Source organism: Larus michahellis, chromosome 4 (assembly GCF_964199755.1).
Source record: "Larus michahellis chromosome 4, bLarMic1.1, whole genome shotgun sequence".
Classification (NCBI taxonomy): domain Eukaryota; kingdom Metazoa; phylum Chordata; class Aves; order Charadriiformes; family Laridae; genus Larus; species Larus michahellis.
Window position 1 is genome coordinate 90,546,389 of NC_133899.1, and position 23,572 is coordinate 90,569,960.

Sequence of the window (23,572 nt, forward strand, 5' to 3'; positions counted from 1 at the left end):
GAAATAAATTTTAATGTCCTGACTAATACCTTTCAATTGTCACTGGCTTCATGTGTCGCAGTGTGATGAATCAGGTATCAGCAACAGAATTTGTCTGAATGAATATTCTCACAGATTGCTCTGGTGCTCAGTCCTGCAGGGCTCCAAGCACTTGATGGCAGCCTTCAGAAACTCCTCCTGCTCTACTGGATTTCAGCCTCCTGACACTAAATTTACTCTGCTCGTGCTGTGATCGGATCTGGCTGGGACCCTGCTTTGCCCTCGGCACTCAGTCCGAGGTCCCTCTGACGTTCCAAAGATGTGAGTTGCGTTTTATTCCCAGTATTCCTCATTTTCACATGCTTGTTCCCATCCAGGTTCCGGAAGAAGCTTCAAGAGGAAGTGCCAGAATCTTATTAGGGAAAGATTGTTGTGCTTTTACTCCCCGAGGAGGTCTGGCGAGATTATAAAGACAGCAGCATGCTCCTGCAGAAGGCTGAGAGGTGGAGGAAGCAGGCAAGATGGAAAAGTTACTAGGAAGAAGGAAAAGTGTAAAAGAGGTACAGTGCATGGGAACGTAAGGAGAAAGGAAATGAGCGATGAGGGAGAATGTGAGTCTTCTCTGGTTCACAGTGTTACGATACCGCTGTCTGCGTTTGTCACATCACTTAACAGTGACCTGCAAATGATTATTTTTATTGCATTTATGCTTTTCATCGCTTCTTGATGATTTACAATGAAGGCTTAAAAGAGTTCACAGCTTGATTTTTTTTTCAATATACTCGTTGTTGTTGCGCTGTGTCTCAAGTTGTTTTGCGTACACGAAATTCTTGCCAGCGCAACTAAATTAATTTAGATTGATTTTGATACATTAATGAACAATACTTCTCCTACAGACACCCAAACCCTCGTCAGCATCTGGGGGACACACTCCAGTTGGCGCGGTCCTTTTCAGTAGCTCTAGTTTCTGTCCATAAGAAATGCTCAAACTGGCAAAACTTTTGCTGGCAGACAGGCTTTCAAAATGTCAGGCAGACAGAGATGAGGGAAGGGGGAGAGAGTGGAATTTTACAGGCAATGCTTGCATGTGCTAAATAAAAAACGGAGCGAGGATTTATTTCCCTACCTCAACTCCCTTTGCAGTTCACCTTTAAAGGAAAATATTTTTTTAATGCACGTGTATTAAATGTGCTCATGTTCCGCTATGATTGTTGTTTAATGAATAGGATATTCATTACAGTTAAGCATATTGAGCTCACAGAAACAGCTGGAAAAATACTCTAAGCATTCGTTATACACAAGTGAAGAAACACGCGTGTACGTGTGTGTGTGTGTCTGTGCGCGTGTACATGGAACACCACGCAGCGTGTTAGCTGAGAGAGGGCCCTCGCAAGGACGGGGTGACATACAGGCATGGTGGATTCAAAGTAACAGAGTAAGAGGTGAAAATAAATCCAAAGATCAAACAGAAACAGAAGAGAAGAGAAAACAGGCAACGAACTGAGAGGAAGTTGTGCTCAAAACTGGCTGTATTCCATATTAGTTATTCAGATTTCCAGATTAAGACAGACCAATTTTATTATTTCTTTTTTTGCTCTTTCATTGAAAACAGATACACCCCGATTCAGGGAGATGTTTAAACATGTGCTTAACTTTAAGCACATAAGTAACCCTAGTGAAGTTGTTTTACTGAGTATTCAGAAAAGCCACCATTAATAAAGACATTCACTGTAGTTAAAAAGAGCAACAAGTTCTAGGTTAGTGGAGAGGGGGAAATAGCTATTATATTTACATAAATTTAATTATATATGTGAAGCAGAGGAAGCTTGTAGCAATACATATGAGTGAGGAGCTTAAAATTGCAGAATAATAAGAACAGAATCACACACAGATAAGGGAAACATAAGGAGAGCAGGCAGACCTGTATCCACCACGCTCAATTTTTTAATAAATTAGAAAGAAAGCCTGAACAATACTAACTTCTTTCGCTGTCTTAAGATAGTAGAAAAATAAGGTAGAAGGGGTAGAACTGGCTTTATTTCAGAAAAAAATCCATATCATGTAACGAGTATAGGGATCATTAAATGTTTTCCTTTCCAACAGTAATTCTAGTGAGTTCCAACAGGAGCTTATTAAACATGAACTATTGAAATCAGGGTTAAGATCAAAATATCCATATAACCGTACCCAGGAATGTTAAAGGAGTTGAGTGGTTTTCGGGAGTGCCAGTGCATGCAATAGATACCAGCTGGGTATAAGCTTCCAGAAACACTAAGCAGCAAATACCATCTGTGAAAAGGAAGCTGTCAAACAGGGACGTAAAAGGTGAATTACATGGAGAAGATTAAGATGGGTTCCATATTGATGCGAATGTTGAAATCAGAGTATAGATTTTCTGAAATACCTGCTCTAGCATGTGTTATGAGTCCATTTAGGAAACCCTATAGAATACATTATATTGGCATAGAACTATAGGATAAATGTACACTCATTTATGTCTACATTTCTGTTCTCAAAACCTGACGATGTGAAGTGGCTTCATGTGCAAGATGCTGAACTTCATGTGTCCTAACATGTATTTTTAAACGTGTCCATTAAACATGTATTTCCTTATGCCCCGCGTTGCGAAGCCGCAGTGACGGGCTGTAGCTTGGGCTGAAGTCCCCTTGGTAAATGCTGTCCTGGAGGAGCCCAATGCAGTCTCCAGTGTGAATCTATAAAATTCAACATCCCGTCTTTGATCTAAACGAATACAAGCCCACTAATGAGAAACAACGTGGCCATCTGTATCATGGCGGAATAGATGCTGGGTGCTCGTCTCTTTTGCTCCCTGCTTTGATGCAACACTAATGTATCTGTTATTTTATTAAATAATCATGTACCACAAATACTAGTTGCTGATGGCCCATGGAGAACTAATCAGCAAGCAGTATTTTTTACATGTATACACCATATTACTTTATTACCTCAATACCTTCTAATTTTTCAGTAACTGTCCTTATTCTGGCATCAGCACGATGAGAGGAGGTTTTGTTACAGAACTTTCAGATCCTGGTAGCAGGGTTCTCACTGGACATAATTAGCAAAACCTCCTTGAGTCCCCAAGATCACCATTTGTAATCAATAATCAAAAAGCTGTTGAGTCCAGAGGATGCCATGCTTGAGTTTATGCATAATATCAAAGCTAAGACTGATTCTGGACTGGTCTTTATGTACCAGTGCAAACGGCTACCAAGAGAAAACCGTTTAATAGCTGTTTTGGTTTTTTCTCGACTGCACCATCACTTATTCATGCTAACAATCATGACATGTAGAGCTCTGATATTCCTTCGCTTGCAAACTTCAGTGATGCTGAAGGCATTAACACTTGGTCAGGCCTTCAGGAGCTAAAATATTTTTCTCCTTTGTGTTAAAAGGGAGATGAGTGAGCCAAAAGCTGAAGGTGTCGTTATTCTTTGGTCCTTCATAAAACCTGATAAGCTAAACAGGGAATAATGAATGTTTCTCAACTCCTTGCTCAACTATAAGCTGCTGAAATATAAGAGTATTATACGGAGACATCAGAAAAATGTGCATCAGACTGTATAGGTAGAGAGCTATGTAACATAGAAATTATTGATTTAATTGCATGAATTAAGGTTTCTAAATAGGCTTCTGTTATCTTCTGGAGAAAGGAGAAAGAAAAGCAGAAATACTATTACAAGGAGATAAATTTAAAGGTGCAGCAGCAGGGAAAATAAATGTCATTAACTTAGTGGCGTCTTCATTGCTTATATGAATTTGGGTTCAGAAGAGAATGTTTATAAAATTAGAGCTTTTCCTTTGTAGCTGCACTGTCAGACTGGCCGTAGGTTGCCAGATAAATTAAATGGCTCTCAACAAAGCTTTCGGTGGGTGTAGACAGCTCACAGCAAGGCGATCCTTCATTTTTTTCAGAACCTACTGCCTGTCAAAAACTCATAGGAGTTAAAAACCACCACAACTAACCCAAAGATTCAGTGCAAGAATTACAGTTGGCTGTTCGAGCCTCTAATTGCCTGGTGTCCTTGGCAAGAACAAACACAGAGCCATATCATTTGATATCTTGAACCATAACCTGCAATAATCCATACTCTTTAATCCTTCATATAGCTGTCGCTATGTCATCACAATTTATTTTAAAATGGTATTCTTTAGTACTAATCTCATTCCTAATCATTCATATTAATGTTAGCATTAGGGTGAATTAGGGCATTATTTGCTTAATATGTGCCATATGTGACACTTAAGTACTTGTAAGTAATTACATATCAGAGAAGACAGCGTTGAATGTGAATGACACATACAGTATGAAAAATGGAAGAGACCAATATTAAACTTTTAATAGAAATAACTTCAGCAAAACTTTCCCACAGGCAACAGAACTCTGATATTTTTAGCTGGTTGAGGCCAATGTATGTTAAGAATAGCATTCGCTGCAGTGGGAAAATACACAATTTCTATTACGGGGCAGTCAGAATAACAACATACTGATGATACACTGGTATAAAATATGTAATTATCTAGCAAGCAAAAGAATAAATCACATAAACTGTTTACAGTAGGAATTGTGACAGGACAATGACACATTGTTGTCTTCTTTGTGTAGCAAGGATAAAGTTTGGCTTATAAAATTGCAAAATCTAATTCATGGTGTTTATGTGATGCTTCCTGCAAGAAGACTCTGATAAGATTTTTTATTTCTAATAAATCAGGTTAGATATTAGCTTGGTTAAAATGGCAGATAGAACTGGATAAAATTAGAAAGATGCTAGACTGGATAACATCTTATGTTTCTTCAATGTACTGTTAGTCTAAAATTATACAGAATAGTCCTCCTTTCCCATGCAGCTGCAGCTAACTGCAATTTTGCTTCTAGAACCATTACTGTGTTGTAATTCATAGGGTGCAAAATCCGTAACCGTACCAGAAGTGAAGTTGGACTCCTTGAGAGCTGTGCTTGGAGTGATTATTCTTATTACAGAATGACTAGTCCATCATATTAATAATTAGTAATAATGCAGAGAACAAAGGCATTGTCTCCCCCCCTAACTATCATCATATATAAAAATAGTTTTAACTGACAAACCCCGTCTGTTCTGTGCGCTATTATTGTATCGCTATAAGTTGTAAAAATGGGGTGAAATCAATATTTTTTATCTGTCCTCCTTGGTAGCAAAGAAAGACCTAAGCTTCAGGATTAGCGGGCAGATATGAGGAGGATTTCTTTCTTTGTGATACAAATCTGTATTAATTGATTTTTCTTGATGTGGATTAATTGCAGCTCTTTATTAGGAATAATATCACAAATAAACTATAGACAAGTATAGATTGCTAAGCCTAGATTTCAACTGAATGAGGCTAATCAATACCTAAGTCTGTAATTTAAAGCAATTCATTAAGGCCTCAGGAAAAGCTAAATAATATACGTGAGAAATGTCTCATCTGGAGCCTTCAAGGAGTTTCTCCCTAAACAGAATAAATACATTTATAATATATAATTATTGCAGATTAAGCTTGCTCAAATGCTTTTCATTTGCCAGCTATTACACTCAGGGTGCGGAGGAGCACCTCTGCAGCTCGGGCTGTGGCAGCAGCATCCTGATGGCGCAGAGCCCCTCTCCGTGTTTATCATCAGGCTTTCAATTCCGGAGAGGAGGACAGCTGTCATACGCCTGGCAATACCTCAAGTTTCTGTTCACCTTTTTGGGAATGAAAGTGTTCATATTCTCATTTTAAGGAAGCATAACGTCTTGTATCCTCACTCGGGTTTCTGATGGTCTACAGTAGACAAGAGAAGTACTTCAGTTTAGGCCAAGGCGTTTGAGCAGAAATGATAGCCACCAAGCACAGCCTGCAAACCACAGCTGTGTCAACACGTAGCGGGGAGCGTTTCCCATGGGGATGCCACTCTCTGGTCCCAGCCTGAAGGATGGGCCAGCCAGGGTCCCTCTGTGGCCAGCTGGCCATGGCTCTGCTGGGGGCTTGCTCACTGCCGTCCCGTGCCAGTTCTTGGCCATCGCCCCTGTACCTGCGTGCTGTGCTTTGGAGGTGCCCCGCACACGGCTGGGACGCTCAGAGTCATTGTGCCTAAAAAGTAGACCCACATAGGCTTAATTTTCATCAATATTGTAGATACAATTTGTCTCTTATAGGTCATTAAGAACTTCCCTTGGCTATTTCATGTGTTGCGTGATTTCAGATAGACAGTAATTAGACAGTGGATTGCATACAAATTGAGATTGAAGTTACCCAACAGTTGCAAAAAAGAAACCCAGGAGAGTTTAGTGCTCTTGGGATTAGCTTTATTTGCTTATGCTTATCACATAACAGCAACACAAGACGTATAGCAATGTCTGTATTACCATTGCTTTAGACAACATTTTGGGTATGTGTAGCTCCTTTAACACTGTTTGGTCTCTGGTTGGATGGGTGCATCATTCTTGCTCTCAGTTTAGTCAACTGTACAATTCAGGTTCTGATCTTAAGCATCCACGTAAAGTTAAATACATGAGCAACCATTATTAAAATTGCTACTAATAACTAGCCTTCAGTAAATTATTTTAGTGACATTTAGTAAGCGCGTATTGTGCAAGGTGAATTTCAGGCTTCTGTGGCTTAAGAGCTTTCAGAATATAAACTGTATCATAAAAGAAGGGAAGTGGATGTAGCGCTTGATTAACATGTTTGCTGTAATACTTAAGACAGATCCTAGGTGTAGAAGGACTAAATGCAAAACCTAGGAATAAAAACCCTAAATCAGTGCAACAACAATGAACAAAAAAGATAAATTACAAAATAACGTTGTAATAAGTGTATTTTGAAAATACTCTTACATATTGGCGTATGGTCTTCCTGGATATGGGTGTAGATAAGATGGAAACAAACTTCAAGCATATAGTAGTAGGTCTGACTAATTCAAATTTTAGCACTTACCAAATTCATTAAGTTCTTTGAGGTTGCAAAGGAGATACATTTGCCTTAGTAGTTTCACGAGTGCTGCACTTAACAAGAAGTTTCCTTTCTGTTCCTTAAAAAACTTGGGTTTAGAGATAGAAATCCCAAATTCTTAGTACAAGTCCCGGATTTCAGCAGGGCTACAGCAGGGACAAATGCAAACCATTTCTGCCATGAAAACTATGAACCCAACTTTCTCTACAGTGGAATAAGCCACGCAAGGTATTCTGTCAAGTCTCCAATGTGCATATGCCATTAACCAGTGCTGTTACTGCTCTAAGCCTTCTCCTTTTTTCGCTTTGCCTAGGCCAGCATCTGTCCTCTTGATACCACCTTGACCTCCAGTGCTGGCGCCTGTATTTTCCTCCAGTGGAGATAACAGAGTTTGACTCTCACTGTGAAGATACCGGAGGCTATTAACTCACGTGCAGTGAAGATACGCTAACCAGGTATTTCATTTGGTTAAATGACTTGACTTTGACTTCTGGTTCCCATATACACTAGTTTGTCCTTGTCCTTGTATTAAGTATTGTTTTGACAGATGAATTATCTAATTCAAAGTAGCTAGGACCTGAACTAGCTAACTACCTCTTGCAGGAAAAAAGAGTTAGCACAATTTGGGACTAATTTTCTGCCCACTATGGTTCCTTTACACTACTGTATGGGAAATATTTATACAAAGTATATTTAATTGCTATAGAAATAATGCCCTACATAATTACATCATGAAAGATGTCAGAGGACAGAAATTTCTTGCTTTTTCTCATTCGTTTATATTTCTTAGACCTTTTCTCAATTCCATGTTACTTCCGTGGCAGCACCATAAACCAAAGCCTAAATCTGAAGATGTGTGGAAATAGTAGGGCACAAATGCGTCCAGGATAGACTGCTCTTGCATTCGATAGCTAACAAAGAGAATAAACATCATAATAGGTCGGTATGCCCTCTATCTGGCTTAGATTATCTGGAGGCCATCTGAATAAACTCTCAGCTGAAACAGGAAGCCCTGGGACTAGATCTTTCACCTTCCTTTGATTGTCATTTTCCAATTGTTTTCATTTTTCAGTGACGCCAGCCCACTTGTTCATTGATGTTCCATTTTGGCCTTGACTGTGCCAGATCCACCCAGAGAAGTAAGAAGCCAAGAACAAATTGGGCCTAAATTAAGAGTTGGCTTTCCTTGAGGCCTCCTTATACGTAAGGTCCTGAAGTAAGACGCAAACAATGCCAAAATTTTGTAAAAGTGGTGTTAAGACAGGGTGCTTCAAGCTCATCAGGCTTCTTGAATAGGTGGAAATAGCGCGTGTGCACACGCACGTACTCAAAATCAAGGATGCTAACAAGAGAAATAATACTATAAAAACAAACTAAAATGGGTCCGTATTTTTTTTTCCAAACTAGAATCATAGGTGACTAGATAGGGAGAGATTTTGCTCATTTTCTAGTCTCTGATGTTAGCCTCGTAGTGCAAAGGAACCATAGTACCACAAAAGGTGGCACGGTGTGGCAATATAGCAAGTTCTCCTCTCCTCTCCTCTCCTCTCCTCTCCTCTCCTCTCCTCTCCTCTCCTCTCCTCTCCTCACTTATGATTTATGAGTACTTATGGTTTATGGGATATATTGCCCAGTTATAGATGTGTATCATCAACCAAAGACCTAACATGCTACGAGTCCATCGCGGTGATTTCCCATCTCTTCTGATTTGATTTGCTTCACTGCCAGCCACAAGACTAAGCACTACAGTCTTGGGGAGAGTGGTTTGCTCATGTGTGACAAAGGAGAGATCTGGGTCTTCTACGCACAATTGCTCATATTTATGAAGTCCTTGTCATCTGACCAAAAGTCATTATTCTTTGGGAATAAGCGAGGGAGTTGGGATGAGTGTTAAGAAGGCTGGACTTAGATATGGCCTGTCCATTTTTGGCTTGGGACTGGTTGGCAAGGAAAGCACACCAATGTCCATGCACCTATTTTTCTCGTGCAAAAGATTTCAATTGCACAGGGGTTGTCGGTTTGGCACACATCATTAACATTAAAGTTTAGAGGGGAAAGGCTGTTCTGGAACGGCCAAAGAGAGAAAGTCGCCCATGTATTTGCATTTTAGTGCTATTAGTGGTGCCGCATTCAGAGCCGCTCTCTGGTCTGAGGACGGATTTGCAGGGTAACTGCATTTTTGTAGGTTTCCTTTGAAACAGAGACAAAACAGAAAAAGAAGCACCAAACCACAACTTTAAAAATAGGATGCTTTAAGATGCCTCGTGGAAGTCACAGGCTGTCCTTATATCGTTCAATTTTTTGAATTCTTCAGGAGTGAGAACAGAGTCGGTTGTCAACAGAGTGCTGTTCACAGAAACTAGGCAGGAAAATGAAAGAAGGCTCGCTATTGTTCGGCGATGTGGTGTAGGCTGCAAGAATGCGTTGGGAATGCAGCGCCTGCATGTCAGGCAGAGAGAGGGGTCTTTGTGTGAAAACACTGAAGCAGAATGTCAATCATATAAATAACTATTATCTCATATTTTTTTTTATCTTGATCATTGCTATCACCCTTCTTCAACTGGAGTCCATAAGGATGGTTATCAATTTCCTGCAACATACTGGTGTCTAGTGGAAGCTGTCCGGATCCCGCGTCCAGGGGAGCCGGCCTACCGTGACATGGGGATCAGTGTTGGAAGTGTCATGCCGCTCGTGCGTCCTCTGCTTCGTACCACTTTCTGACATAGTCTCGATCATAATTTATGAATAGGTAACACGCAGCCACCCTGCTCTGGTGTCACTTAGAAGCAGCATTGTTTTTCCTAAAATACAGATGTCTCCATCATTCCCCAGAAGAATGTGCGTGATTTGAAATATTCATAATTGAACAAGGAAAACCTAGGCTAATAGAAAGGAAAGCTACACACTTATGCAAATGTAAACAACATGCTTTCTCTCACAATGGTTAACATTGTGTCTGGGTGCAATGATGTAAGAGCACTGTTATGAAATTCCTTAAAATCCTGAACAAAATAGAGGCAACGTGCCTGAAAAGGGTGCATTTGTGATTAAAACGGTTTTATTCTTTAAGCAAATTAACGCTTGAAACAGAAGCTTGCAGAGCTGGGAATAATATACCTGTTATGACCTGAATTAAATCAACGTCCTCTGAAGTCTCTCTTCTCCTGGGTTGGTGTTACTTGGTGATGCTTGAGGCAGATCCGCCTTTGGGGTGACACATCACTGTTTTGCTTGCCTGCAATGGCGGGAGATCGCATACGGAAAAAATCCACCCCACGGGGGGAGGCTGAGCCAGTGTTTTGTTAGCCTACACCACGTGCCGTGCAGCAATCGTAAGGGATCTGTTTCAGCGGGGTCACGCAGGGCCAGGAGGAGCTGCTTTGAACACCCACGCAGATGTGGCACTCGGAGGTGAGAGCTGCTGGGTGAATAAGCACGAGGTGACCAGTCCTGCACCACCAAATCCAGGGAGAATTTTGCCAAGAATTTACCTTTAAGCGCAGGGTTGCCGGGCACTGGCCACATTATTATTCCTGCGTACCAAGGCCCAGCTGGGATGGCCTTATCTCACAACCACTTTTTCCTGATGTGGTGGCTAATCTAGGGAGCAAGGAGTAAAGCAGGAAAGCTAATAATAAATACCTCTTAAATCACACTTCCTTAGGCTCCTAGCATACTCCATTCCATTTTATCCTGCGTATTGACAAGCAAGAGAATTTGACCAGAGGACATGGGTTTTCCTCTTCCTCGGGTATAACTTTTGGAAACTCTTTAAGCCAGTGTTGCCGGTGTTCCCACCAAGAGAAGCTGTCCCAGGCGCCACCACCCCACCCCTAACCATTTGCCAGCAGAGGCATGAACGGAGTCAGGGAGATGACCCATATTAAAACCACCTGATCTTCTACCAAATTAGTTTTAACGCTGTGCAGGGTTTTTTTGGGCCAGATGACAATCTAGCTGCCCAAACAGTGACATTAACAAGAGAGAAGGCAGCATGGACAGGAGGAGGCAATGAGCAGCGAGGAGCTAGGAGAGAGCAGGGCAGCTTGGGCTTCCATTTCAAGTCAGAACTCAACTAGGAGGCTCGGTACCTGCTCCAGCACGTGGTGGTTTAGATTTCGACTGTTTCACATCTGTCTCCTCTGTTACACCCTTTATTTTCCACACTGTACCTCATGCTTGAGAAGGCCTTCTTGAAGAGAGCCTTAAGAGCGTGGATTTCAGGGTAAACCGTGTTACTTCACCAGCCTATGCCATGGTTTGTTCCGTATAGTGAATAAACTATAGGCCATATCGGCATACGAGGACAGGCTGAAAGAGCTGGGGTTATTCAGCCTGGAGAAGAGAAGGCGCTATAGCCTCTTCCAGTATCTGAAGGGAGCCTACAAGAAAGCTGGAGAAGGACTTTTTACAAGGGCATGTAGTGATAGGACAAGGGGTAATGGCTTCAATCTGGAAGAGGGGAGACTTAGATGAGATCTGAGGAAGAAATTCCTTACTGTGAGGGCGGTGAGCCCCTGGCCCAGGTTGCCCAGAGAAGCTGTGGCTGCCCCATCCCTGGAGGGGTTCAAGGCCAGGTTGGACCGGGCTTGGAGCAACCTGGGCTGGTGGGAGGTGTCCCTGCCCAGGGCAGGGGGTGGCACTGGATGGGCTTCAAGGTCCCTTCCAACCCAAACCATTCTGTGATTCTACATCAAACTCTCAGTTCGTTTAAATCATTGTAGTTCTCGTCAGTTCGACAGGGCTGCGCTGATTTGCACCAGCTGAAGATTTATTTCACTACCTCAGATTTCTTCTTCGTTTTTATAGCAACTGTAGCTGTATAGCACTTAATAACAGCACATTATTATGTTAGAATTTTCCATGATTCATTTCAGGAATTCAAAGTACACATAACCATTGGTACTTACTGCTTAAATGCTTTGCAGAAAATCATCTTGATTGTAGGAGCAAACCTTATTTGTGTGCAAAAATACTGTTTATTTGGCCCAAACTGGCAATTGCCAAAGTGACCAGAACACAGAAATATACAGGATGGATTACCATTGTGAATGGCCAATAACTGAAGAAAGCCATGTATTGTTTCACAAAATTTTAAGATGTTTTTCAGACAAACCCGTGAAAAATACTCATTTTCATTCTAGAGGGTAAAAGCCTTCTGGGAAAGATTTTACATCTGTTCTATTTTGGTTATGAAAATCATAATTTATTTTTTCCCTATTAAAACACAATTCAGAATATATTTTAAGATGAAATCCTCCAAAATGTTACTGAAAAAAATGTTACAGTTCCTTGGGGAAGCGGGACGGGTCGTTTCCTTTGCATTTGTCTTGTGAGGGCGTAAAAAGGAAAATTTTTTCTAATAGCAGTAGTTTAGTCAAAAGCTGTTTGAAAAGCTGATTTGACTGAGATAGTGGCCAATTCTTGATTTAGATTTTTTAGCTTTTATTAGCACTGTACAAACCAAACACTCCACTTGGGGTTCCAAACTACAACTACCAAAAATCTCTGATGACTAATACTTCCTGGCTGGACTTCATGCTGCCTTGGAAAGAACAAGACTACTTTTTGTCTAAGCCTGCACTAATGTTGTATAAAAGGATGTGAAAAAGGTTGTTGTAGGTCCATCCACAAACATCCCTCTTTTGCATATGCTTGTGGTGTTTTTGCCACTGGCTTTGGGGAGAGTTAATCTAACGTTTAATTAAATCATTTAGCTTTATTTGAAGCATCCTTTTTTTTTTTTTTCGTGCAGGGATTTGCTGCAGTCCCAAAAGAAGAATGAATAGTGTTTCCTATTTTGACCACAGAGTGATCTGCTCATGCATGCTGTCAGTGGACATCGCTACTGACCGGCGTCCAGGGAGAAAAAACATCCGTTGTCCACTCTGTCCCAGCCGCAAGGCCACGTGGCGGCAGAGTGTCCTGCTGGTGGGCAGAACATGTGACGGTGAGTTGGGATTCCTGGATTCTTTTCTTGCCCTGATACTGAGCCTCTGGATGAATTAGGTAGACATTAGTTAAAACCAAGGTGATAATACCCACATCTCCCAAACATTATGAAGGTCATTTCTGCGTATTTAGGAGGCCCTTTCACCCTCAAATGAAACTGTCGAATGACCACAAATCAAAAATAACAGCTCAAAGTAGATACAGGTCTGAGCACACCTCTGATTTTCTGTGGGAATCTGGGCCCACCGACCCATAGACTCAGAAGCACCGTATAAACTCCTCAAGAAAATCTACATGAAAATCCTCTTTTTGCTCAGAAGAAGATACTCTGTCTTCCCATTCCTGCTCCCTCCCCTCCATCAAATAAGGACCTTTCATCTGGCTGCTTAATCCCTGCTAGCACCCACCCTCATACCTTGTTCCTCCCTCGCTCTTCATTAAGCCTTTACAAAATGTATTTCCAGTCGACACCGACTGGAAATTTAATACTCCCAAGTGTGCTGCCAGCAAAGCTCCCAGTCCTTTCCTCCGCTGGCCTCAGCTGCTGTTACAGTCCAGCTCCCCCAGTTACTTTTCCACACTGGGGAAAAGCTGGAACTGGCGGGAGGCTCCAGCAAGACTGGGAACACCCAGGGCTGAGGAGAAGGCTGGAAGCGGAGGCTGGAGGGAGTGGGCCGGGTCAGCGTTTGCCCCGTCTCTACGTTGGTCTCAGTCGCCTGTGACTAAACTCTCTCCCTCCTCCCTGCCACAGCACCCTCCCACGGATGCTCTCAAATACAGAATTATTACCCACTGCCCTGTTGGGAATTGCACTTTGTAAGAAACTCACCCACCAAAAGAGCTCAGTTTCCAGTTGGGCACCTTATAATGACCAGATTTTGAGATGTCTTCAGCATTTTACGTTTATTTGCCAGATACTCTCTTGGAAAGTTTGGCTACAGTAGCCAGAAAGGCAAAACCTTATGAAAGGAATAAATAACTGTAGAAAGAACTCATTCAAAAAACCAACATCCTGCCCACAGGTCCGATTCCTACGTGCGCTCCAGATCCTGTGAAACAGTTACAGATGCTTCATGAAACTTTTTCTTTACATTCGTATCAATTTTACATGTCTATTTTTCTTTATTGTAGTCTGTCCTTTGTTTGCTAATAGTACATTAAAAAATAGTACCTGCATTCGAAGAGATCAGCTTTGATCTTTGCACTGTTTTCATCTAGCAGTTTTGTGGTTGTCTTCATTCTCACACTTACGATAATCGGCAGTTTCTGCAGGCTTCTTTCTTGATTCTCCCTCAATTTTCATTCTCTTCTCGGGTTGGACTTTTGTTTAGACAGGTTATTCTCAAAGCAGAAATTTAACAGAGTCATATTAGCCTAACACACGTTCAATTTCTACTTCCTCAGGCTGTATCGCTCGGGCAGGGGCTGCACCACGGCTCGCCAGGAGGAACATGCCTGCGGAGGCTCGTGGCCTCTGGGAATCGAGCGAGCGATTCAGCCTCGCGGGACCTGACAGTGCTGCCTCTAAACCACAGATCCCCCAGGTCAGGGAAACCTTCGGACACACGTCCCGGGGCTACCTTAATCCTTTGGCACCCCAGAACACCATGAGGATGCTCTAGGGGGGGGTTATGCTACATCTTAGCTACAGCTGCGTAGCGTGTACGCATTTCTTGACACAAAGAGGTTGCTATAAAACGACTGCTCGGTTCTAAAATGTTGCTGGCAAATTGTCGTGAACATGGGAAAGAAACAAGAGTGTTGAGAGCTCTGAGTATCATTGAAATATTTAAATATTATGTACAGTGACGCCTGTAATTCACCATTTGCTGTGGTAAACACAGCAGAAATGACTGTAGCATAATGTTATTCCATATTCTAAGCCAGATTCTTGAGGTTTGTTTTATTTATATCACATGTGGCTGGGAGAAATAATTCTAGGAGGGCTCATACCATATATTTTCTTTTCAAGTTGCCAAAATATCTTAGAGAAATCAATGGTTGAGGATTCTTCTGTGTGGCTAAAGATTTCTTTTTAACCTCTCGGTGTGCCAAAATCAGGAACAATTATTAATCTGTCCTGAAGCTGCCGATACAACCTGCTAGGAACAGATGGTGTGAATGAAAAGCCAGAAGTGGCCATTTTTAATATTCAATAGATTAAAAAAAAAATGAGTTCTTTAATCTTATCTAACCTCTTGTGACCGAGGGTCTAAGGTATTGACTTAAAGACAATATCGATAGCCTTGAGTTGAACCTGAATCAAACAGGGAGCGGGATCTTCCGAGATGCTTTGTACCTCTAAATGGTGCTGCGTGTCCCTGGGCTCTGTCGGCCCTGCTGGGAGATGAGCACTAAGGGCTGCTCCTCAGCAGGGTCGACGGATGAGGCCCCGTCAGAGCACCCGGTGCTGCAGGTACCGGTGTGGCTGCACTCCGGGGCTTCTTGTATAGGTCTGAACTTGTACGGCAGTTAAGAACCAGCTCCTGTCAATGCCTAGGGATGGAAAAGTATTACATTACTAGATATTATCTCAGTCTTGCTGTATTTATACATCTCAATTACAAAATCAGGAAGTATTGCCAGCCATCGTTTGGATACAGCTGGCATAAACACACAAACACACACGCACACACACGGAGAACAAACCCGAAAAATCCCAAACTGCAAGCCTGCTTTATTTTCCAATTAGTTAAGGATCATGGAAATCTGACTCTTGCAGCCTCGTGTGGTGTCTGGTGTCTAGTTCAGGTAACATGCGGATGGCTGGGTGCAAGTTTAACTGGTTGGCCTTCCCCAAAAAAAGCCTAATCCCAGGTACCCAGCGGGGTGATGCTACGCTGCTGGTGAGACTGGGTTTTGCCCTGTGTGCCACTGCTGGAGGGGGCGGGCTGTCAGCGGCAGAACACAGAACTTCACACCTTTCCATGAGAGGGGGAGCCCAACCGTCGATTCGGACTCACCTGCCCTATGGGAAAGGCTGCATCTGAATTTCTCTGCTCGTTATTTTCCTAACATCTCTGCAGCCCAGATTCATTTGTGAGAAACAAGGCTGGGGGGGGACACAAATCCAGAGCAGCAGCTCGTATACAAAAAGGCAGTCCTATTAACATGGTGCAGGTGAGAAATAGCTTGATTTTTTTGGCAGGAATAATTTCCCAGGTCAGGTATCCCGTCACCAGCCAAGCGACTGCAGCAGATGTGGCCAGATGACAGACTTTGCGTGCGTGACTCTGGGACAGACAAAACCTCTTCCTGCAAACCAAGGGCTGCAATTTGAGAAGCCATTACTTTCTCTATTTTTAATGCCTTTATTGACACTTGTCTGCACAGACCCCGTATCCTGGCAGGCCAGCAGCTCCCCACCCGCAAATCCCTGTTCTGGTCCAGGCCTCCCTCCTGCAGTTGTTCTGCGCTCCTCGAGCGTGGCCCCTCTGCCCCTTTTCCGCCTACGTGTCCGCACACAGAAACCACTGACCACGGTCAGGCAGTCCCCTGACAATACAGCATGTGGGAAAGCTCTTCCAGGGCGAACGGCAGCCTTTCAAGAGCTCAGGCCGGAGAGTAAAGGCCGATGCGCCATGGGAGAGCACTGAAAGGACATTTGAGTATTCTGATGAAGGGAAAATGAGCTCTACTCTGTGTTTTTTTCTCTGGAGGCTACAAGAGTGAGATTTCTGAATTGGAGGAGTGGAAGAAAAAGAAAAAACATGAAAAAATAGCCAGCTAGAAAGATGGAACTTTAATTTAGCACATTATGGTAATGATGCTAGGTACTGCTATGAAACGGAAGATGCTGGGAGATGCTGGGAAAGATCCACTTAAATATCAGTTAATCTTGGACAGCAAAATTTAGTGTGCCCAACACGGTGAAAGCAACGCCTAATGAATGAACAAATAAACACTGACTTAAGTTGTGGCCATAGACCTGTTGGAACAAGTCCAGAAGAGGCCCCGGAGATGCTGGGAGGGCTGGAGCCCCTCTGCTGGGAGGACAGGCTGAGAGAGCTGGGGGGGTTCAGCCTGGAGAAGAGAAGGCTCCGGGGAGACCTTAGAGCCCCTTCCAGTCCCTAAAGGGGCTCCAGGAAAGCTGGGGAGGGACTCTGGATCAGGGAGGGGAGCCATGGGACGAGGGGGAAGGGTTTTAAACTGAAAGAGGGGAGATTTAGATGAGATATTAGGAAGAAATTGTTTGCTGTGAGGGTGGTGAGCCCCTGGCCCAGGTTGCCCAGAGAAGCTGTGGCTGCCCCATCCCTGGAGGGGTTCAAGGCCAGGTTGGACGGGGCTTGGAGCAGCCTGGGCTGGTGGGAGGTGTCCCTGCCCAGGGCAGGGGGTGGCACTGGATGATCTTTAAGGTCCCTTCTAACCACAACCACTCTGTGATTCTATATGATAAGTGTTATATCAGCCCAAGCTGTTGCTGAAAGCAGTGGCCCCGGCACACCCTGCCCCGGGGCGCCCATTCCTGCTGCTCCCTCGGCCAGTCCTGCGGGGAGCCTGATGGGGCACCGATCCAGCGATGAACACGGGTCACTCTGCTGCCCGTGTCATTTTCAGAGCAGTGGTCTGCTCTCGCCACATGGTAATTAACATGAGAATGAGCAACTAGACGTGCGGAGGGAGTGTGTGGGGAAGCAGGGAGGGGTGACAGGGCTATGCATTTTCTTGGCACTGTGAATTTCTGCTGGGACGGAGCATCTGTGTAACCGTGGCCTGGGAGGTCTCATCTAACGGTCTGAGCAGAAATCAGCAAAGTATTCCTCATTTCCCCTTATGGATGAGAGATGGATTCCCTGCTTAACTTTGGATAGGTCTTGCACCTAGAACATGGTCACTGGCCTGAAAATGGGGACGTGAAGTGAATATTTGGGTTTGTAACATTTTTTTTTTTTTCTTTCTGGTAACTCCATTTATGACAGAAAAATATTAAAATGTTTGCCTGTGAATGCAGCTTTCTACCAGGCTCTGAGATGCGCTCCTAAATGTTCTGCACTGTAGACTACGTGAATAGTTCTAGACGGACAGTGTATATTTTGCCATGAAGGACATGCGGAGTTGAAGGATGCAGAACACTGAGAATTCTTCCACTGTATGACAATTACAGAAACATCTGTCCTCAGTAACCCTCTGTTGATCATCTGTAAAAATCAACTGTTTGAGTCCCAAATAATTCCCGTTTTTAACAGACGGTCTGAACTTCAGGTGAGTTTTCCTTACAAACCACTTTCCTTGCATAGACCTGAAATGTACGTACAGCCCCTGCTTTTGTATCAATGCGTTACGAATTCTCACGGTGTCTTGCAGCATTCAGCTCCGCGTGGTCCGACTCCTTATCTGAGCTTGGAGTTTTGGAATGTTTCCTATTTCGTGGTCTGAATTTTAAGATTTGGGTTTATCGCGGATTTCTAACCTGCAGCGAGAAGACCAGACTCCTGCATGAAAGTGGTGCTGAATGGAAAACACGTTGTACTGTCAAAGTCTCTTTCATGAAGATGTTTCATTTTGAAGTAGCATAACAAAGTCAGAAGAAAACACTCCTCGCGAGCGCACACAGTAACATCTACAGAATTTCTTACTCTCGGGACATACTTTTTCTCATGGTTGTGTGGCAGGACTCTCTGTCTCCCTGGCTTCTAGTAGAATTTCTGCTCTATCACTGACGAAAGAAGTCTGAATATCAGAAACGTACCTCTGAATGCGCCCACAAAACATAGATTTCCTTAACATGAAGGTTTTCTATATTCATGCAGAAAATAGCTCCGGTGCTTCTGTGAATGATATAGTCTCCAAAGGACAACCAGCTCTTGTCATCACAAGGCAATTCAGAAAACCAAACAAGGGTCAAATACTTGATACGCGAGTGCTCAGATCTTTGTAGAAGTGGAACTAGCGTTATCTTTTTTTTTTACTCTGTGTGTGTCTGTATTGAAGTTCTCATTCATATTTCTTTTATGTGTGGTGGAAAACTGTTAAGCTTCATAATATCACTGCAAACATCCCAGGTCTCTGCTCTGTCTGCTAGACTTCGTTGCCTCACTTAAATTTTTTTTTTCTTGGTTTGGTTTCAGAGAAGAGAGCTTTCCATTTAATATTAGCATTCCGAAGACGTCCGGAACTGAATAAGCCCTTAGAGCTCAAGGGGAACATCTCCAGTACTATCCGCGGAGGAAATGGGAATCTCACGCGGTTCCAGGTGCTGCCCCACCTTTCCCGTGCCCAGTTCCGCTGCAAACGGGAGCTGTCGGTGCCGGTAAATACCTCTCACTGCGACGCAGCCTGGAACCCAACACCGGGAATGAGCTCACGCCATCCTTGGCGCAAGGAATTCTGATACGAGCTTAGCAGGGATGAAAGGTACTCGAAGCAATGGGTGATGACTTATGAGCACCATGGGAGGAAGTCAGCCCGCCACGAGGAAATTTTTCTGCTGTCTAGATGTACTAAGGAAACACTGCAAAAACAGAGAAAAAGCCAGAGAACTGGAAATTATATCTTGGTGTTTTCTTAAATCATGTTTGAGTCCACCATTTTTTGGTTTTATTACTTTAAAAACCAAACAAACAAGCAAACCCAAAGCATTTCCTTTTCTTTTGGTCTATATATTGAATCATGCACGGCATGCATTATACAGAATAGCCCGGCCCCAGTTTGGAGTAAAAGGTAAAAGGAGAGGAAGGTCAGCATTTCACAGCACTGAATCCTAAGTAATGCCAGACTGCCTGACATCACGTAAACCGAGGGAAAGTCTGCAATAACTTAACTTCTTTTTTTGAATGAGTGCCTGGTGCTGGAAGGTATCTCGAGCCATTGACAAGGAAGGCATCTCAGGACACTTAGCATTATCCAGGCAATATTCAACATCTTCCAAGATTCAGTGCCTCGGCAGGCAGAAGCAGAGATTTAGATTTTTTAGCATCCAAAAAAAGAAAGGTGAAGGGTTCATCCCAGTTCTAGGTGGTATTTTAAAGCTAGCGTGGTTAAGGCATGCCCAGCGCTGCTGCCAGCAGCTTGCAAACCATTTACTTTTGATTTTTCCTGTCTGAAGGACCAGATCAGAGTTGGAGTTGGTATTTAGCATGAGTGTAGAGAGAGCTTCAAGCTTACCCCTCATCTGTTTCATCATCGGACCATTCTCTGTAGTCCTCTTCATTCAGGTGAGTGATGGCTGACATCAGCTGGAGATCTGTTCTTCCAAGTCTGGGATTTAACCTTTGTGCAACAAAATCACAGAGAATTAAGCCATTTGTGGAAATAACTGTAGTCAAAGACCATGAAAGAAACCCATGAGCACATATAAAATAAAAGTGTCCATGATACGATCCTCTGTGTGTGTGTATATATATATATATATACACACACACACATATATATGTATATAAATCTATGTAGAGATTTCAGCAGCCCACTTACCAGACTTCTAAAACTGATGATGAGATGACAGAGAGGTGAGAAATACGAAACTTTCGAGTCAGAGACATTTTTCTGTTTATGGTTCATGTGATTTTATTTTAAAAAGGATTTCTATGAAAATGGAGAAAGTTGGGTCACTCCTGATTCACCTCCCCAAAAATATACATATATGCATGTACATATATAGCAGTGGGGTGTGTATATATACATATAAAAATATATATAAAGAAGGAACATTAGGAACATAATTATATTTATGACCAATGAACCTAATGACCATTAGTACTAAATCCCATAATGTCTTGGAAAATTCAGGTAGAGCTAATCCTAAATAACAATAAATCTGATTTTTGTTGGAACTTTAAAACAGCTTCATTATTTTCTCTACTACGTTGATTGGAAAATTACAGCGTGTTTTCATTGGTCTGCCAATGGGTTTAGCTGCCATTTAAGTGATGCGCTTTATATTCCAGTAATTTGAACTTTTCTGGTAGAATACCACCCAGGAAAACAGAGCGTGATGTTCTGGCATTATTTTATTATATCTGTATTGAAGAAAAGGAATGATTTCAATTCCAAGCACCCAGCTGGTAGAAATTATTTTAGCTGCAGGAGTTAAAACTAAAGATAGCGTTAAACCTGCATTTCTAAGACGGAAATCTTCTGCACGCACAAACCCCCGTTTGCATGTGGAATAGGAGTCGATTTTGCCAGTGTGAGCCTGCAAAAATACCGGGTCAGTTGTTAAAATGGTGCATACACACAGCTGGAAATTCTGTTTGAGCTATCAATGTGTACAAACGTGTGAATCTGAACCCACAGCAGCAAACAACTTCAAATCATGAGACGGAGGCAAGGAAGCAAACTACAATAATAAAATATCTCTTGGTTAATAGTTCTTAAATTCCCAAAGGTCTGAGGCAGTTTTGGATCTATTGCACACCTTTCTGTGGTAATAAAGCACTTTAATGGGAATTCATACATGTGGAACCATCTTCCCGTTTCCCCATTCATTTTTATACAATGTTAATAGACTAAAATTGTACAGACATATAGAATGTTTATTGTAGAATCTAGACTAAGCATGCCCCGACAGTAGAATACCAACTGTTTTTCTTTTTATTTTGCAGCTTATGAGAAAACGTTCATGGGCAACGCCTGGCCCATTGCAGATCAAGCGCAGCCACGACACGGCTACGGACGCTGCCGATGCTACGGTCAGTGGATGTACTGTCGCGCCAAGAAAACAGACAATTGTTTCTTGCTGCTGTAGAACATTGAGGAAATACGCTTGGCAACGGAGAGAATTCCGTTGGTTCTGCTGTAGTAAAAGGCTGGTGTAGACTCAGAGTTTCCATTAGATAGCAAAGCATTGCACTGTAGTTGAAACGCTTCGTTTTTAATGACTAGCGCAACAGTTCAGTGGCTGGGTAGTAAGCCCTATCACGCGGGCACTCATCTGGAAAAATCCACTGTATTCGTACGAGGAGACCCTCCACCACGAAGCCGCTATCTGCCCTGAGGCAGGTTCCTTAGTTTTCCCTGTATGTAAAGTGAGAATAATGATATTTACTGTCCTTTGTGGGATGCTTGTTTATTTATTACAGCAATATGTATTACTCTTAAGTATTAAGGAGCCTATTTCCAACTGACAAAAAAATTACTTCTTTAGTTTTTATCAGTGAAATATGGTCAGTCATCCAACAATTTGCTTCTTTGGCATACCCTCCACTTGCCGTAATGAGGAATAAACCAAGAGTATATCTCAAGAAATATATGGTTAGAAACAATGCTTTTATGTTTTCCATATTTTGTTATTTTTGCCTCAAATCACAGTTCAGTTCAGCGTGATCTGACATGGCTGAAAGACTGAAACCCCCACTCCTCCGAAGCAGTGTTTATTATAGAAACCCACAAACTTAACCTAACCTAGAGCAGCTTTTCCAGCAGTGATATAATTACAGTAGTTATTGTTGCAATAAACCAGATGTTCCTGAACTGGAATGAAAGCGCTTCCCCCCGCGTTACATTTGTTACGTTGCCTCTTTTCAAGTTTCACATCAGCTGTTCAGAAAGCTCTTTCTCGGTTGAGTGTCACTTACAGATTCTTGCTGCATGAGTCTTGTAGCGTGAAAGAATGAAATACTGGCAGGCTTCGAATTTCCATTGCTTCCCTTAAAACCTCAAACATGACAGTTATCAATGTCACTAATTCTCGCCCTGGTTTAAAGGCATTTTTTGTCCTTTAAGACACTTTTACTTGGCTAAAGAAACACTTTGAAAAAAATGCTTTCAGAATGAATGAGGACATTGTTCTGTACAAAAAGAAATGTTCCACCCCTACAAAATCGATGCAGTTTGCTGCAGACTTCAGTGGAGCCGTCGTTTTACCCCACCATTTTGGGTAACTTCTTTGTTAGGCAATACCGGTAGCTTTGGAGAACAGCACCTTTTTGAACCGCTGTCTCACCTGTGGTTGCAACTGTGAACCATGAACGACGGGTTAACCTGCACCATGAATATCTATCATTTTTGAAATATTACACGTCTTACATTTTTAACAGTGCGTTAGTCAACACATTTCTAATATTTCCCAGCCCAATCAAGTCCTAACTGTAAGAACACCTTGCCAATAAAGAAACGGACTGTGTTTAAACTACTACGACCTTAGACATGAGAGTTGTTGTCTATATTTTACGTGTGCAAGAAGACCCGTCTAGGAACAACGAATATGAAAAGTCAAGGAGAAGTCAACAGATTGCTTTATTACACTTACTGTGCCATATAATAGCACAATGAAGAAACATAAACTAGGCTTCGGGTTTTGTTTACTTATAGGTGAGTTCTCATGAAAATACGGGAACAGTAAGAATGAATTATCAACTACCTGAACACGTGACGGCAATCCTGGAAGAAACCTTTGTGATGTTCAGTTATAGCTGCTGCTCATTTTTCTGTTCGCTAATGGTAAACTCTCAGTCAGCCCAGCCCCGCGGTAACTCTCATGTAACAAGGGAGACGAACCAGGGACGCATTCACCCCGTGAAGTGGTCTGCTAAATTTACACTTTGTAAAATGTAAATGTTTCTTAGAGAAGGAATTTACATGACTCTGAAACACGGCCCAGTTTTTCACTGATGTGGTAGGGGATGCAGACATTGTTGGCCTGATTTTACAGAAATCTTTGAAAATGGGCCATAAAATAGCTGAGGAAACCCAAGAGGCACCCACACGTTTGGAAGCAGATTATAAGACAGCTCTG

General features: G+C 42.5%; 1 long non-coding RNA gene across 2 annotated transcripts; it reads left to right on the forward strand.

Moving 5' to 3' along the window:
- The first annotated feature begins 356 nt into the window (after positions 1 to 356).
- LOC141741627 (uncharacterized) lies at positions 357 to 19,995 on the forward strand. 2 transcript variants are annotated; one of them, XR_012586437.1, is made up of 5 exons: positions 357 to 539; positions 7,262 to 7,403; positions 12,704 to 12,898; positions 14,305 to 14,444; positions 18,969 to 19,995. It is a non-coding gene; the product is annotated as an uncharacterized LOC141741627 (long non-coding RNA). The 2 variants fall into 2 exon arrangements; XR_012586438.1 differs by having other exon boundaries at positions 471 to 590.
- Positions 19,996 to 23,572: the final 3,577 nt, after the last annotated feature.